The sequence below is a fragment of the Malus sylvestris genome, chromosome 8 (genome assembly GCF_916048215.2).
Source record: "Malus sylvestris chromosome 8, drMalSylv7.2, whole genome shotgun sequence".
NCBI classification, from domain to species: domain Eukaryota; kingdom Viridiplantae; phylum Streptophyta; class Magnoliopsida; order Rosales; family Rosaceae; genus Malus; species Malus sylvestris.
The window spans coordinates 23,926,762-23,942,029 of record NC_062267.1 but is presented as its reverse complement, the minus strand read 5'-3'; the positions used below and the strand labels follow the sequence as shown (position 1 = coordinate 23,942,029).

The 15,268-nt window shown below is 39.3% G+C and overlaps 1 long non-coding RNA gene across 1 annotated transcript; it reads left to right on the top strand.

Moving 5' to 3' along the window:
* The first annotated feature begins 14,559 nt into the window (after positions 1–14,559).
* LOC126632829 (uncharacterized) lies at positions 14,560–15,268 on the top strand. Its single transcript, XR_007626841.1, has 2 exons — positions 14,560–14,709; positions 14,877–15,268. It is a non-coding gene; the product is annotated as an uncharacterized LOC126632829 (long non-coding RNA).

Genomic DNA, 15,268 nt, shown 5'->3' with positions numbered 1-15,268 from the left:
CTTATACGGTTATACCATAAAGAAATAAAAAAGAATTATGAAAAACTGTGTTAATTCATCGAATGTAACCGATGCCTGCAGAGGCTTGTTTTTTATTGTGGACGCAAGTAATTGATAAATTTTAGGCGCAATAGAAAAGGACAATTATTGGTTTATCCCTCCTTTGTGACAGCCTTGTAAAAGGTAAAACTTTTTTCTTGACTAAAATAATACTCTTTTGAGAAGAGCAATATCGTGAATGAATTAAATAATTAGTTGTTCAAAAAATAATATTTAATAGAGATTAAATTCACATAAAAATGCATAAATTGTTGTAGGCCTAATTAACTGAGTGATCTAAGGAATAGAGAGCGAGGGGGTCAACGGCAACAAGAGAGAATGAGAGAAAGAGAGAAATTTAATTATGAGGTGTGTGTTATATCACCCCCTTATGCCTTTATTTATAGTAGTAGGAATGATAGAATCCTTACCTTTATACGATTACATCTCTTAATAGGTAACTACAAGATACTCCTAGATATACTAGGATTACACAATCACATTCCTAATCCGATAGGACTGCAACACTCCCTCTTTAGTGTGTAAATACTAAAAAAAACGTCGAATTAGGTCTTCAACATATGGGGTAGAACAATTGATGAAGTCGTCGGCATAAAGGGTGAACGCGACTCTCAAACACAAGTAATGTAAGTATGCATTGGTAGTAAAACTCACAAAACCTCTCTATGGTAAAATCAAAGACATGGGGAAAACCAATAGACTAAGGAGAAAAGGTGAGAAGTATGCATAATGTCTAAAACAAAAGTCAAACTGGACGAAAGTAGTGAACTCAACGGAGTATGATCATTCCAGGATGGGTGCCTCGTTAAAACCTCGTTAGGTAGCAAAAACCCAGTGGGAAAAATGCTCCTAATCGTAGGAAAAAAAGTACATTAAAATTAAGTAAGTATGCTTCATGATACTCCCCTTGAGTTAGACATAACTTACAAATAAGACTACAAGCGATCCAATTTAGATAATTTACGCATATCGTTTCTGTGGATGAGCTTCTGAAAAGTAGACTTGGGCAGTGACTTCGTGAAAAGGTCAGTTAGGTTGTCTTGGGAACGAATTTGCTTGACTTTAATGTTCTGATGTAGTTGTTGTTGGTGAGAGTAAAAGAACTTCGGCGCTATGTGCTTGGTGTTGTCTCCCTTGATGTATCCTTACTTTAACTACTCGATACATGTTGCACTGTCTTCAAAGATCGTCGTAGGAAGGTCAACGACAGAAGAAAAACCACTAGTGCTTCGAATATGTTCCATAACTGCTTTCAGCCAAAAGCACTATTGCGAGGCTTCATGTAGGGCGAGAATCTCAGGGTGGTTCAAAGAAGTCGCAATTAGCGTTTTCTTGGTAGTCCTCCAAGATATAGCGGTGTCTCAAATGGTAAAGACATAACCCGTTTGAGAAGTGCCCTATGAGGGTTAGACAGATAACCAGTATCTGCGTAAAAAACGAGGCAAGAAGTAACTCGAGGACCGAGGATGGTGGCGGCTCCTCTTGAGGATTCGTTGGTGTAGAACAAGCCTAAATCCATCGTACCTTTGAGGTAGTGGAAAATGTCTTTAACACTATTCCAATGTCTGCGTGTAAGGGCATTGATGTATCTAGCCAAAAGAATAACAACGAAGGAGATGTCGGGTCTAGTGCATTGAGCCAAGTACAATAAAGCACCAATTGCACTTAGGTGTGGAACTTCAGGCTTTAAAATCTCTTCCTCATCCTCCTTTGGACGGAAGAGATCTCGTTTAGCATCTAGAGTCCGAACGACCATATGAGTATTTGAAGGCTTTGCTTTATCCTTATTAAAACATCGCAACACCTTCTGCGTGTATTTCAATTAATGTACTAGGATTCCATCCGAACAATGCTCGATCTCCAGGCCGAGACAATATCGAGTTTTCCTAAGATCTTTCATCTCAAATTTCGATTTCAAGTGCGTGGCAATTTCCCCAAACTCTGCGGGAGTTCCAATGAGGTTCATATCGTTAACATAAACTGCAACAATCACAAATCCGAAATGTGACTTCTTAATGAACATGCATGGGCATAGTTCGTTGTTCACATAACCCTGACTTGTCAAATATTCACTCAGAAGGTTATACCACATCTGCCCCGATTGTTTCAATCCATAGAGTGACCTCCTCACTCTAATCGAGAAAGTGTTCCGTGGTCTAAAACTATTTGAACCAGTCAATGGAAGTCTTTCTGGAACTTTCATGTACATTTATGTATCTAAATCCTCATAAAGATATGTGGTTACCACGTCCATAAGCTGCATATTCAGTTTTTTCAAAAACCACTAAACTGATAAGGTAGTGGAACGTTATGATGTCCATTACGAGGGAATACATTTCCTCGTAATCAATCCCAGGGAATTGAGAGAAGCCTTGCGCTATGAGGCGTGCTTTGTATCACAATATTTCATTCTTCTCATTATGCTTCTTCACGAAAACCTACTTGTAGCCTACGAGCATCATATGTGGTGGAGTAAGAGCTACTTGCCCAAACACCTTTCGTTTCGCGAGTGAATCGAGTTCGATCTGGATTGCTTGTTTCAAGTTTGACAAATCCATTCTATGTCGACATTCATCATCAGAGCGTGGTTCAATGTCATCGCTAAACATGATATCGGAAGCAACGTTATACGAGAATGCATCATCAACTATCACCTCATTTCGATTCCAAAGCTCATCCAATACGGTGTAATGGACTGAAATCTCACGATTCTCGAGAGGCCAACATGTTTCATCTGAAGCATTACCGTAATCTAGAATAACCTCATGCGTTGGAACGGATGAGTAAGCAATGGTCGGATTCAGACTGGGTTCACTAGTTTGTGCTGTTTTCCTTTTTCGGGGTTATGAATCCTTTGAACCAGGAGGCTTGCCACGCTTCAGGGTAAAAGCAGGTGATTGGCTAGCCTCTATTATACCTTGCCGTGTGGGAGGTGCGGCCGCCCCACCCTCGGGGATGGTTCGGCCTTCCACGACGGTGTTACGACGTACGATCGGTATGTCCATCCTTGCAGGTGCGTTTTCAACGGGTATATGTGATCTTGTCACATTCGCTAGATCAGTAAAAGCATCTGACATGCTTTGAGCAATGCTTTGAAGATCTAGAATGCGTCACACTTCAGTTTCAGACTAAGGCGTGCAGGGATCTAAATGAGACATAGTGAGAGTAATCCACGACAATTCGTGGCTTTTCACAGTAACGTTAGTGATCTTATTTCTTGCTAACGATGTGAAGACTCTCATCGAAGTGACAATCCACAAAATGTGTGGTAAAGAGATCTTCTATCAATGGTTCTAAGTAGCGTATAATCGATGGCGAATCATAACCGACATAGATTCTCATTTTTCTCTGAGGACCCATTTGGGTATGTAGTGGCGGCGCTATTGGCATGTAGACTGCACACCCAAACACACGTAAATGTGAGAGGTCAGGCTCGTACCCAGTAACCAACTGTAACGGTGAATGAGGTTGGGTAACGATGTGCCTCATGCAGACCAACATAGTTGCGTGCAATATTGCGTGACCCTAGGCAGATATCGACAAATTGGTTTTCATAACCAAAGTCCGAGCTATCTTTTGAAGGCGCTTTATGAAAGCTTCTGCCAGGTCATTTTGGGTGTGAACATGGGGGACATGATGTTCAAATTCAATCTCAACAGACATGCAATAATCGTCAAAGGTTTGTGACGTAAACTTTCCAGCATTATCCAGTCGAATCGACTTGATTGGATAATAAGGGTGGTGAGCCTTAAGCTTAATAATTTATGTTAGGAGTTTCGCAAATGCAGCATTGCATGTGGACAATAAGCAGACATGTGACCATCGTGTTGATGCATCGACCAACCCCATGAAGTATCTAATTGGTCCGCATGAGGTTGGATAGGTCCACAAAATCCCCTTGAATCCTCTGAAAAAACTTAGGGAGGTCGTGAATAATCTTTGTAATTGAGGGTTGAATGTTCAACTTCCCCAAGGAACATGCTTTGCAAAGCGGATGGCCAGGATAAGATTTCAAGTGATGTCCATGAAATGCTTTGAAGATATGGCGCATCATAACTTGTCCGGGGTGTCCCATTAGATCATGCCAAAGCAATAAAGTGTCCTGAAACCCAGCACTAGGGCCGATCACATGGTGTGTCTCTACGACTTGAATGGTTGTTATGTATAACCCAATCGGGAGACGTTCTAGCTTATCATGAATATGCTTCCGGCCATATTCGTAAGAAATGATACAAAGAAATTCAGAACCATTCTCTTTAGTGGTTTTAACATAATGTTGATTATCTCGAATGTCTCTAAAACTCAGCAACGTTCTTCCGGAATGGGGAGAATAGAGTGCCTCTTTAATGGTTAATTCAATACCATTGGACAAATTTATAGGGCCTTATCGTATCCTTTTATCATGTTGGATGAGCTTGAGAGGTTGTCAGAGGTGCATTCTTGGGTACGAAGTTAGTAAAATAATGTTTTTCACGTAATATGGTGTGTGTGGTTGTACTATCAGCCATATAACTAACTTCCCTACTAGTTATACCTAGAAATAAATTAATTGAATCGTAAATATAATTTTATTCATTCAATTAATCAATTCGAGAAATAATATCCATAAAATAATATCCAAAGTTCAAAACAAACCAAACCAAACAAATAATTCCAAAGACTTAGAAAAAATTGTTCAAAATTAAACCATAAACCTAGAAATTAGAGGGGGGTTCGGCCATTAGGGGTTAAACGCCCTAAAAAACATGTCTAAATTTATTCTTCCATAGGAGCGGATGCCTCTTGAAAATCTGAAGCCTCCATAGATGTAGTAGCTACTTCAGGGATTTCTACATGCGCAAAGTTGGACTTACGACAAAAATGATACTTGGCAATGGCCTCGGGGGTAGCTCGGTATACACGTGAGCAATGATTCCTTGATTCACAGTGGTAGTACATGTCCATTTCAGTGAATCAGATTGAACGATAGCTTTTCCCGTATTCTTGAAGTTTGGGGCCTTCGGGGCAAGGGGTTGGCACTTTTGGGTCAAGTTTCCTCTCTTGGATGGGCCTCTATTCGATGAAACTTAGGTCCGTGGTAGGGCTTGTAACCATTTCCCATGGCCACGATAGGATCTTCGTCGGTTGTGGCTGTTCGAAGTTGTCGCGTGCACTTCAAGCGTGGCGTTTCGAGCCAGTAGGTTGAGCTTGATGATTCTTCATCAAAAGCTAGTTCTACTTTTTAGCAAGAAGTAGAACATATATCAAATCCAAAAATTTGGTGAACTTCTGTGCCTTATATTATTGTTGCATGACAATATTGGAGGCATTGAAGGTCGAATAAGTCTTCTCCAGAAGATCCTATTCTTTTAAGTTCGCGTTACAGAACTTAATTAGTGATCGGATTCTACAAACTTTAGAGTTGTATTCATTAACAGACTTAAACTCTTGGAAGCGTAAATGTTGCCAGTCGTGTCTTACTTCAGGCAAGAAGATGTCTTTCTGGTGATCAAAGCGATTCGCCAGAGTGAGCCAGAGGATACAGGGATCCTCCTCTGCGAGGTACTCTGTTTGCAGTGCATCATGGATGTGTCTTTGAATGAAGATCATAGCAGTAGCTTTCTGAGCTTCGTCGACGGATGCATTGTTGATTGGTTCCTCGATGGTAGCTCTAAGACTCTTTGGAATGAGGAGCTTCACGTCTTGAACCCACTTCAGGTAGTTTCTTCTGGAGACTTCCAGAAAGGTGAAATCGAGCTTGTTCAAGTTCGACATGTCCCTAAATAGAGGGTACAACAAAACGTGGTTAGTTATATGGAAAGCCATATACATACATTGTAGAACGTTCAGGTTCTATAAACATGTATTGGTTTAATTTATGCATGAAAGCTACAGGTTTCATGTGGTAAGTTTTGAATGAAAAGTTCGGGTTTCAAATGCCCTAAATTCGAAACTACATGTTCGATTTAGTTATGAACGTTTAGTTCATATACAAGGGTACCTGTAAGAACACAAAATACAATATAAAATAAAGTGTAGTGGATTTATAGATTGCTTCAGGAACACAAGTGTGAGTGCTTTGGGACTACGAAAGAGAGTCAATGGTTCAAAGAGACGAAATAATTTATTGAATCGTTAATGCCAAAAAGTGAGATTCAGGCCAATAATTTTGGATTAATTGTTAGATTAGTGAACTGCTGGTCACTTTAATTAATTCAATAGATTGAGACCATTTGGGGTTGATCGTAGAAGTAAAAATAATTATAACATTTGGATTAAAATGATTTGGAATGCCAAAAAATAGCATTGAATTCGAAAATCTGGAGCCCAAACACGGTGGGCATGGGTGCCGTGAGTAGGGCAAGGCTCTATAGGCGTTTTGGGCTCGGGTTGGCTGCAGGCCATGGACCGAGGAAAAAAGGAGCCTAGAAACAAGGTTGTTGGCATTTAGACCGAGACCAGCATGGGAACAAGCCTAGCCCAGAGGCTGGCTTATGGGTAGGCCTGGCAAACGGGTCGTGTTTGTCGTGTTCATATCGTTTTCGTGTAACACCTGTTATCTTAACGAATCATGTCATGTCACACCCGTTATCTTAACGGGTCCTTAACAGGTGGTAAAGTGACCCGAACTGTTATGACCCGTTAAGAAAAATATTTTTTTTTCTTAAATTTGCATATACCACACATTGCCACATAAATATTATTTCAAAACATTAAAACACATTTTTTGTTTAAGTACTATATCTACACTAAAAAATAAGAGCCTAATAAACAAACATTCATACACTACTAGTTTATTACAAAATATTAATTGTGATTTTTCATTGATAACCGTCGAAATGTTTTGTCCCGTTACTTGATCTCTGAATGTTTGTTTTTTGTGATTTTTGGCGTATGCGATCTTGAAGCATATACAAACAAGTTTGAAGGTTGGATTGTTGAAATTAGTTTCATAGAATGCGTATCCCATCAAAACGATAGATTCACTAAAACTTGAGTTTATTTATACTTTCATTAAGTATAACATAAGATTCACTAGTGTAAATATTTTAAATTGAAGATCGAATTCATTCATTGTATTCATATGGGGTCAAGGAGTGTACCTGTAAAAAATAATCAAAATCGGAGTTAAAATAACCGTTAAATCGTAATTTTTTTATTGATAACCGTAAAAAAGTTTTGTCTCTTTACTTGATCTCTGAATGTTTTTTTTTTGCAATTTTTGGCATATGCGATCTCGAAGTATGTACAAACATGTTTGACGGTTAGATCGTTGAAACTAGTTTCGTAGAATGCGTATCCCATCAAAACAATAGATTCACTAACACTTAAGAGTTTATTCATACTTTCATTAAGTATAACATAAGATTTTGTGGTATCCACTAATGTAAATATTTTAAATTGAAGATCGAGTTCATTCATTGTATTCATATAGGGTCAAGAAGTGTAGCTGTAAAACATCATCAAAATTAGAGTTAAAATAACCGTTAAATCGTGATTTTTCGTTGATAACCGTTGAAAAGTTTTGTCCCGTTACTTGATCTTTGAATGTTTCCTTTTTGCAATTTTTGGCGTATGCGATCTCGAAGTATATACAAACATGTTTGACGATTGGATCATTGAAACTAGTTTCGTAGAATGCGTATCCCATCAAAACAATAAATTCACTAACACTTGAAAGTTTATTCATACTTTCATTAAGTATAACATAAGATTTTGTGGTATCCATTAGTGTAAATATTTTAAATTGAAGATCGAGTTCATTCATTGTATTTGTATAGGGTCAAGGAGTGTAGCTGTAAAAAATCATCCAAATCGTAGTTAAAATAACCGTTAAATCGTGATTTTTCGTTGATAACTGTCAAAAAATTTTGTTCCTTTATTTGATCTCTGAATGTTTGTATTTTGCAATTTTTGGCGTTTGTGATCTTGAAGTATATACAAACAATTTTGACGGTTGGATCGTTGAAATTAGTTTCATAGAATGCGTATCCCATCAAAACAATAGATTCACTAACACTTAAGAGTTTATTCACACTTTCATTAAGTATAACCTAAGATCCACTAGTGTAAATATTTTAAATTGAAGATCAAATTCATTCATTGTATTCATATAGGGTCAAGGAGTGTAGCTGTAAAAAATCATCAAAATCGGAGTTAAAATAACCGTTAAATCATGATTTTTCGTTGATAACCGTCGAAAATTTTTGTCTCGTTACTTAATCTCTGAATGTTTGTTTTTTGTGATTTTTGGCGTATGCGATCTTGAAGCATATACAAACAAGTTTGACGGTTTTGAAATTAGTTTCGTAGAATGCGTATCCTATCAAAATGATAGATTCACTAACACTTAGAGTTTATTTATACTTTCATTAAGTATAACATAATATTTTATGGTATCCACTAGTGTAAATATTTTAAATTGAAAATCGAATTCATTCATTGTATTCATATAAGGTCAATGAGTGTTGCTGTAAAAAATCATCAAAATTGGATTTAAAATAACCGTTAAATCGTGATTTTTCGTTTATAACTGTCGAAAAGTTTTGTTCCGTTACTTGATCTCTGAATCTTTGTTTTTTGCAATTTGTGGCGTATGCGATCTTGAAGTATATACAAACATGTTTGACGGTTGGATCGTTGAAACTAGTTTCGTAGAATGTGTATCCCATCAAAACAATAGATTCACTAATACTTAAAAGTTTATTTATACTTTCATTAAGTATAACATAAGATTTTGTGGTATCCACTAGTGTAAATATTTTAAATTGAAGATCAAGTTCATTCATTATATTCATATAGGGTCAAGGAGTGTAGCTGTAAAAAATCATTAAAATCAGAGTTAAAATAACCATTAAATCATGATTTTTCGTTGATAACCATCGAAAAGTTTTGTCTGTTACTTGATCTCTGAATGTTTTTTTGCGATATTTTGCTGATGCGATCTCGAATTATATACAAACAAGTTTGACAGTTGGATTGTTGAAATTAGTTTCGTAGAATTCGTATCCCATCAAGTTCAATGGTGTGTGTGTGTATATATTTATTTATTTATTTATTAAGTAGATTTAAATTTATTTATTTTGTACATATAACATTAAGAAATTGAATGGTATGTATATTTAAGCCGATCCAATGGTCACCAATTTTTAATATTTAATTTAATATATATATATATATAATTATTATAGTTTTTAGGGGTATAAAATTGTTAAATTAATATATATATATATATATAATTATTATAGTATTTTTTAGGGTTATAAAATTATAAAATTAATATTTTTTTATCCTGTATTGTGTTACTCATGTGTATACCCGAACCAACCCGTTATCTTAACAGGTGTGTTGGTACCATATATTGGGCCTCGTATATTTGGGCCTTGGGCCTTGTATTTGGGCCTCACACTAAAGCCCATACTTTGTAAAAGAGGAGGATCCCCTTATTCTATAAAAGGGGACTCCTCCCCTCATTCTAAGGGGGGGCAAAAGAGCCAAGCCTAAGAAGGCTAAGAGAAGCTATCATTACATTCAGGAGAGACCTCACACCACCGAGGCTCTCCTCTCCCTTCTCTTCTTTCTCCGGGGACTTCCCCAAACACTTGTATCCATACACTTACAGAGAAACAGAATCAACTATCAGTGTGGACGTAGCCCAAACCTTGGGGTGAACCACGATAACTCTTGTGTCATTTACATTTCATGCAGATTCACGGTCGGATTTACGTTGTTCCAAGACATCCGGTTTTGTGCATCAACATTTGGCGCCGTCTGTGGGAAACGACACGAAAAGTTATGTCGGTTCTCTCTTAATTTTTCACCTCCACCGTGGATCTGTAAAATCCAAGAGACAACCAAAACTCTCTCTGCCAACATCAAAAGCCAACATCTCAAATTGTTGATTGATTCAAACGCCCCAACTAAAACCTGAAAATTCACCAAAACATTATTTTTAGTTTTTATGACGATTTCAGATCCCAATCAAAGTGTTTGATTTAGTATTGGGATTCGAAAATGGCAGCAAGACAAATGGAAGAGATACAGAGGAAGCTGGCGCTGCTAAATCATCCTAGGGCCACTGCAGCTGCTCGGTCTCTCATTTTCGCCGGCATGGAGCCCTACGCCCTTCTCGAGTGGCTCTTCTTCGGCCTGCTGGGGGACATGTCGCCATTCTCTCAACAAAATCTTCAAGGGGATGCCAATGAAGAGATCGCTCGAACCCAGTGGGCGAGGAAGCTATGAACATCGCACTGAATCCTTGTGCCGTCTTTCTTCCCAAAAATTTCGATCAACTCCCTATGACTTCTCCCAGAAAAAAGCCCGTTATCAAAACCTGGAAATTGCCAGTCCGCCGATGCAGCCACAGTCCAACCGTCGTCCCTTCGCTACCCTTCAAGCGGGATCCCTACCTCCGGAGCCCAGCGTCTAATCGGGATCGCGACTAGTACCAGAGTTCTTGGATTCTCCGTCTTCTACATTCTTCTGCAGATCCAAAACCCTTCGAACCACGAAGGTCGTTGTCAGCAGAGACCAGCGACAGAGAGCACGAAGTGGAGCTGCTGGGTTTTCTCTCAGACCTTTCTTCTTCCCTATTATTTTTCGGGAAAAATGTCAGAAAGCCCTCAGAAAAATGTGCCGTGCTTTTTCGAGTGGCAGCAGCAGTAAGGTTAGGCATCTACCTAAAGGCTCAACAGCAGAGCTAATTCATGCCTTGAGGAGGCAGCTGGGAACTCATACGAAACTCCATTTTTGACGGGTAGCAAGCTCTCGGGGAAGAAAATGGCTGAAAGAGCCAGGCCTTGCATGCTGTTTATCTTTTGACTCAGTGGGGAAAAAAGTCCCCAACAACATCATTTCCATACCTATCTGTTTCCACACTCATGATAATTTTGAAAAAGAAAAGATAAGGGAAGAGCCCTTGTCGGTCAGATCCACCAGATCCACACGTGAAAAAGAGATAAGTCTCCACCTAATTCCATTTTTTTTATTTAATATTTATGTGATGGTGGAACAATGATGACATCTTTTTATTATTTAATATTTATCAAATGGTACTGGTTATTGTGTGATGGTGGAACAATGATGATATCTTTATTTTATTTTTTGAATGTTTTCCACTAACTGATGGTAGGTTTACAACAGATGCTGATAGTGGATGTGGGTTGCCACACCCATGCATTTTAAATTATGTTGAAATTATCAGCTCAATTCCAAAAGAACTAATCCACTTTTATAACCTAAAACTATGCTATAATACGCATGGCAAGGTTTTACACTTATAAGAAATATACATATTAAATCATTGTTGTTACCATATTTCTTTTACGTATTTACTATATTTATTCATTATACGGTCGTACTTATACTGTCATTTATTGTCAGGAATTATTGAGCAACTAGGTCCACTGATTAACGTTGTTGCTGATTAACGAAGTCTACCAACTTATAGACTGATGAGCCACGTGCTCATGGTGATCTCTTGTCTGACCGGACACCCACTTGCTCGGATATTCGCTTATTGGGACACCTATGTGCTCGGACCCAACTCGATGACCCTACAGATAGTCCCAACTTGATGCCCCTACGTATGGCCCCAATTCAAAGACCCGACTTGCGGACTCGATCCGCGGATCCGACACATAGACCCAATATGCGAACCCGACAAGCAGACCCGAGTCATGTCGAGAATCAACTCATACTGAGTACATGTCGAGATAAAGTAGATACTTGCAATGAGGAATACCACGAGCCGAGCCGCCTCGCCGCGAGCATAGCCTCTAGCCGAGCAGCCTCGTAACGAGTATCGCCTCCAGCCGAGCAGTCTCGTAACGTGTGATACCTCTAGCCAAGTATTGCTTTATGTTGAGCATTACCTTGGGTTGATACTGGTTCAAGACATCTAGCCACTTCGGCCCGTACATGGATTGGATTTGAAGTCTCCAGCCAAAAGACTCCTTTGACTGAAGACTTGGGGGACTCCTGTTGGTACCATATATTGGGCCTCGTATATTTGGGCCTTGGGCCTTGTATTTGGGCCTCACACTAAAGCCCATACTTTGTAAAAGAGGAGGAGCCCCTTATTCTATAAAAGGGGACTCCTCCCCTCATTCTAAGGGGGGGCAAAAGAGCCAAGCCTAAGAAGGCTAAGAGAAGCTATCATTACATTCAGGAGAGACCTCACACCACCGAGGCTCTCCTCTCCCTTCTCTTCTTTCTCCGGGGACTTCCCCAAACACTTGTATCCATACACTTACAGAGAAACAGAATCAACTATCAGTGTGGACGTAGCCCAAACCTTGGGGTGAACCACGATAACTCTTGTGTCATTTACATTTCATGCAGATTCACGGTCGGATTTACGTTGTTCCAAGACATCCGGTTTTGTGCATCAACAAGGTGTTTATCGGGTTACTCGATAACGACCCGATTCGTTATCATGTCGACCTGAACACCTGTTAATTTTGTGTCGTGTCTGTTGAGCAAAAATTGTACATAATATGTAAACAAATAATTCACTCAACACAATTTCACCCTCATTCAGTTTTCCGAAGAGGGTTTTATTAATTCGAGTTCGACCCATTCTAGGCTACACGCCTATTAATTACAATCTTTCTTTTGGGAAAGAAATACCCTTTGATTCCAATTTGAATAAAAATGTAACTTGAGGAATTTGATGTTTGTTTGATTTTGTGACTGCACATAGGTTGAATCCTAGATTGCCTACATACCCTCTTGAGGGATCAAGTCACTCGTAGTTCATGGATTTGGTATTTATTTGGATTTGATGCCTTGTGCAGTTTTAGCTCATGCGGGCGAGGAGCATAGTGCCTTATGCAGTTTCAGCTCATGCGGGCGAGGAGCATTTGAAAATTTGATATGGCTTCATGCCATTTGAGACTTTGATACGGCTTCGTGCCCTTTGAAACTTTTCTTTGGCTTCGTGCCATTTTGGTATTTGATGGTAGGAGTGAATTTAGTTTATATAAACCAGGGATTCATTTCGGTTTCACGGTTGCGTCTAAAATTTGATATTAGACTGCCTACGTATCCTTAACGGAATCAAACCGGCGTAGTTCGTTAATATTTACGAATGAATGAACCACGTGAATAACATGGGGTGTGTTTTTCCCACTTGTAACTTACTTTTTGTCCACACTTTCCTTTTATCTACTCTGCTTTTATTTGGCACAAACTAGTGATCAATGCATGCAAAGTCACTTAATAGCTCGCCAACTTTACCAGGTACTAGAGCACCATTGCTATTTTTCATCTCTCATGTTTTTGTTGGATTGCCTACTGTGATCAGTAGCTGTGAGAAGAGACCAAACTGAGTTTGAGACGAATTTAGCATCCAAGAACTGCATGAGTTTTGTACCCAAATACTTTGCGGGATTTAACACTTACGAAACGTTCATGGAGGTTAATGACCTGAGTTTTGCCGTTGTGGGATTTAATATCCAAGCTTTGCTCTTTGTAGAACAAACAAAACCTGAGAACTTGATCGTGGGTTAAGTATCCGATTCTTCATCGCAGGTGAAATGCTCTTTTGTTTTGTAGCATTTGTCAATTTTACTTACTTTTCCTTTGCAAACCATCTTTTCCTTTGCAAACCTTCTAGATGCCTGAGGAACCCTTTGTGTTCTCTCTTCCGTTAGTGACCTGAGAGCAATCTTTATTCCCGCTGGTGCTTGAAGTCGACGTCATTCTGGCACACTTTGTAACGCAGGAAGACTTAGGCTGATTTCGTTGCCGCCGGTCCATGCTTCTTGTTGCTTTTCCATGTCCGTGTTTGTTGCTGCAGTGTTCGACATCTTCAACTTTGAGAAGACAAAGCATGGCGTCGGGATTCTCATAGAGCTTTCAGGTTTGATTGGAACTTCACGGGGTGGTTTAGACCACTCCGAAGAAATTCATGGGACTAACTACAACGGCACGGAGCACTTAGATTTGATTGGAACTTCACGGGATGGTTTAAACCACCCCGAAGAAATTCATGGGATTGACGGCAGCGGCACGGACGAACTTGCTGGGCATAGAAATCACTGCATGGCCGCTGTTGGTGGCAGAGACGATGGTTTCTTTGCGGCTATTGGCGAAGAAGACAGCAAATGTCTCCGTTGGTGGAGAAGAAGAAGAAACGAGGACAGGTTTGGGGGGGGTCGGTGCGATTTGTTGGTGGTGCATGTTCCCACCAACATCTTCTTTGCTTCAGTCAAACAAGAAAAAAAAAGAAAACCTCCCCCTTTTTTTTCTGCAAAAGACGACAACAACCTCTCTAATAAAAATCATGAATCCATTAAGAGAATGAAAAATACCTTTTTAATCTTTCTTCTTTATATTTGGCTTCTTGTTGCTATTCCTTTTCGCTTTCTTTTGCTGCCTGTCTTTTTTTTTTGTCGATTTCCTTCCTCTTGTGCTTCTCAGTTTCTGCAACGTTTTCTTGTCACTCTACCCCGTTTCCGTTTTCTCTCCTCTTTTTTCCTCTTGCACTGCAACTATTATTTATAGGCATGGTTGGAAGGCTCTGGAGTTTTTACGTGGGGGAGTAGAGGCCTCCACTTTCCCTTAACTTCTCCCATTATCTGTGCAGCAATCTTCCACAACTGCAACCCCTCCACGTTTTGCAGAAAAATGAGGAGTTTTTTTTTTGCTCACGTTTCTTCCTCTTCTGTAGGGAGATATATGTGTTTTGCTTTATATATTATTATTATTATTTTTTTTTTGTTCAACAGATTGCCCCCTCAATCCTTATACGTGAAATTGTTTTAAGCGTATAAGGATTGATATGATCGTATTGTATATTGACCCGCATTTTATATTTCTGGGAATGAATGCAGATGGCCAAATTTGTACCCAACGGGCCGTTGACTGGTATTCAGTACGTTTCTTCTGTTGATGGCGACGGTGCCGCGACGACGATGATGTTTATTCAGGGATCTTTTGTTGGAGCGACAAAGGGTGGGTACACCTTTATCGCAACCACTAACGCCGCACGGGAGGTGCTTGTTTTGCTATTGGAGAACAAATCGTGCAGCTTGGGCTGTTTGTTGGTTGCCATTTCTGATATTTATAGAGATCCCACGAGAGAGTTTGGTCTTGTCTCTTGCTGCTGTTTTCCCTGTCGTAGGCAGGTGTAGTTTGATGTTTAAAAGAGCTTCACGCTGTATATTTCCTTGTACACAGCTGCACCATTATTCAAACATAGCCGTTGCTTTTAATTTTTGGTCTA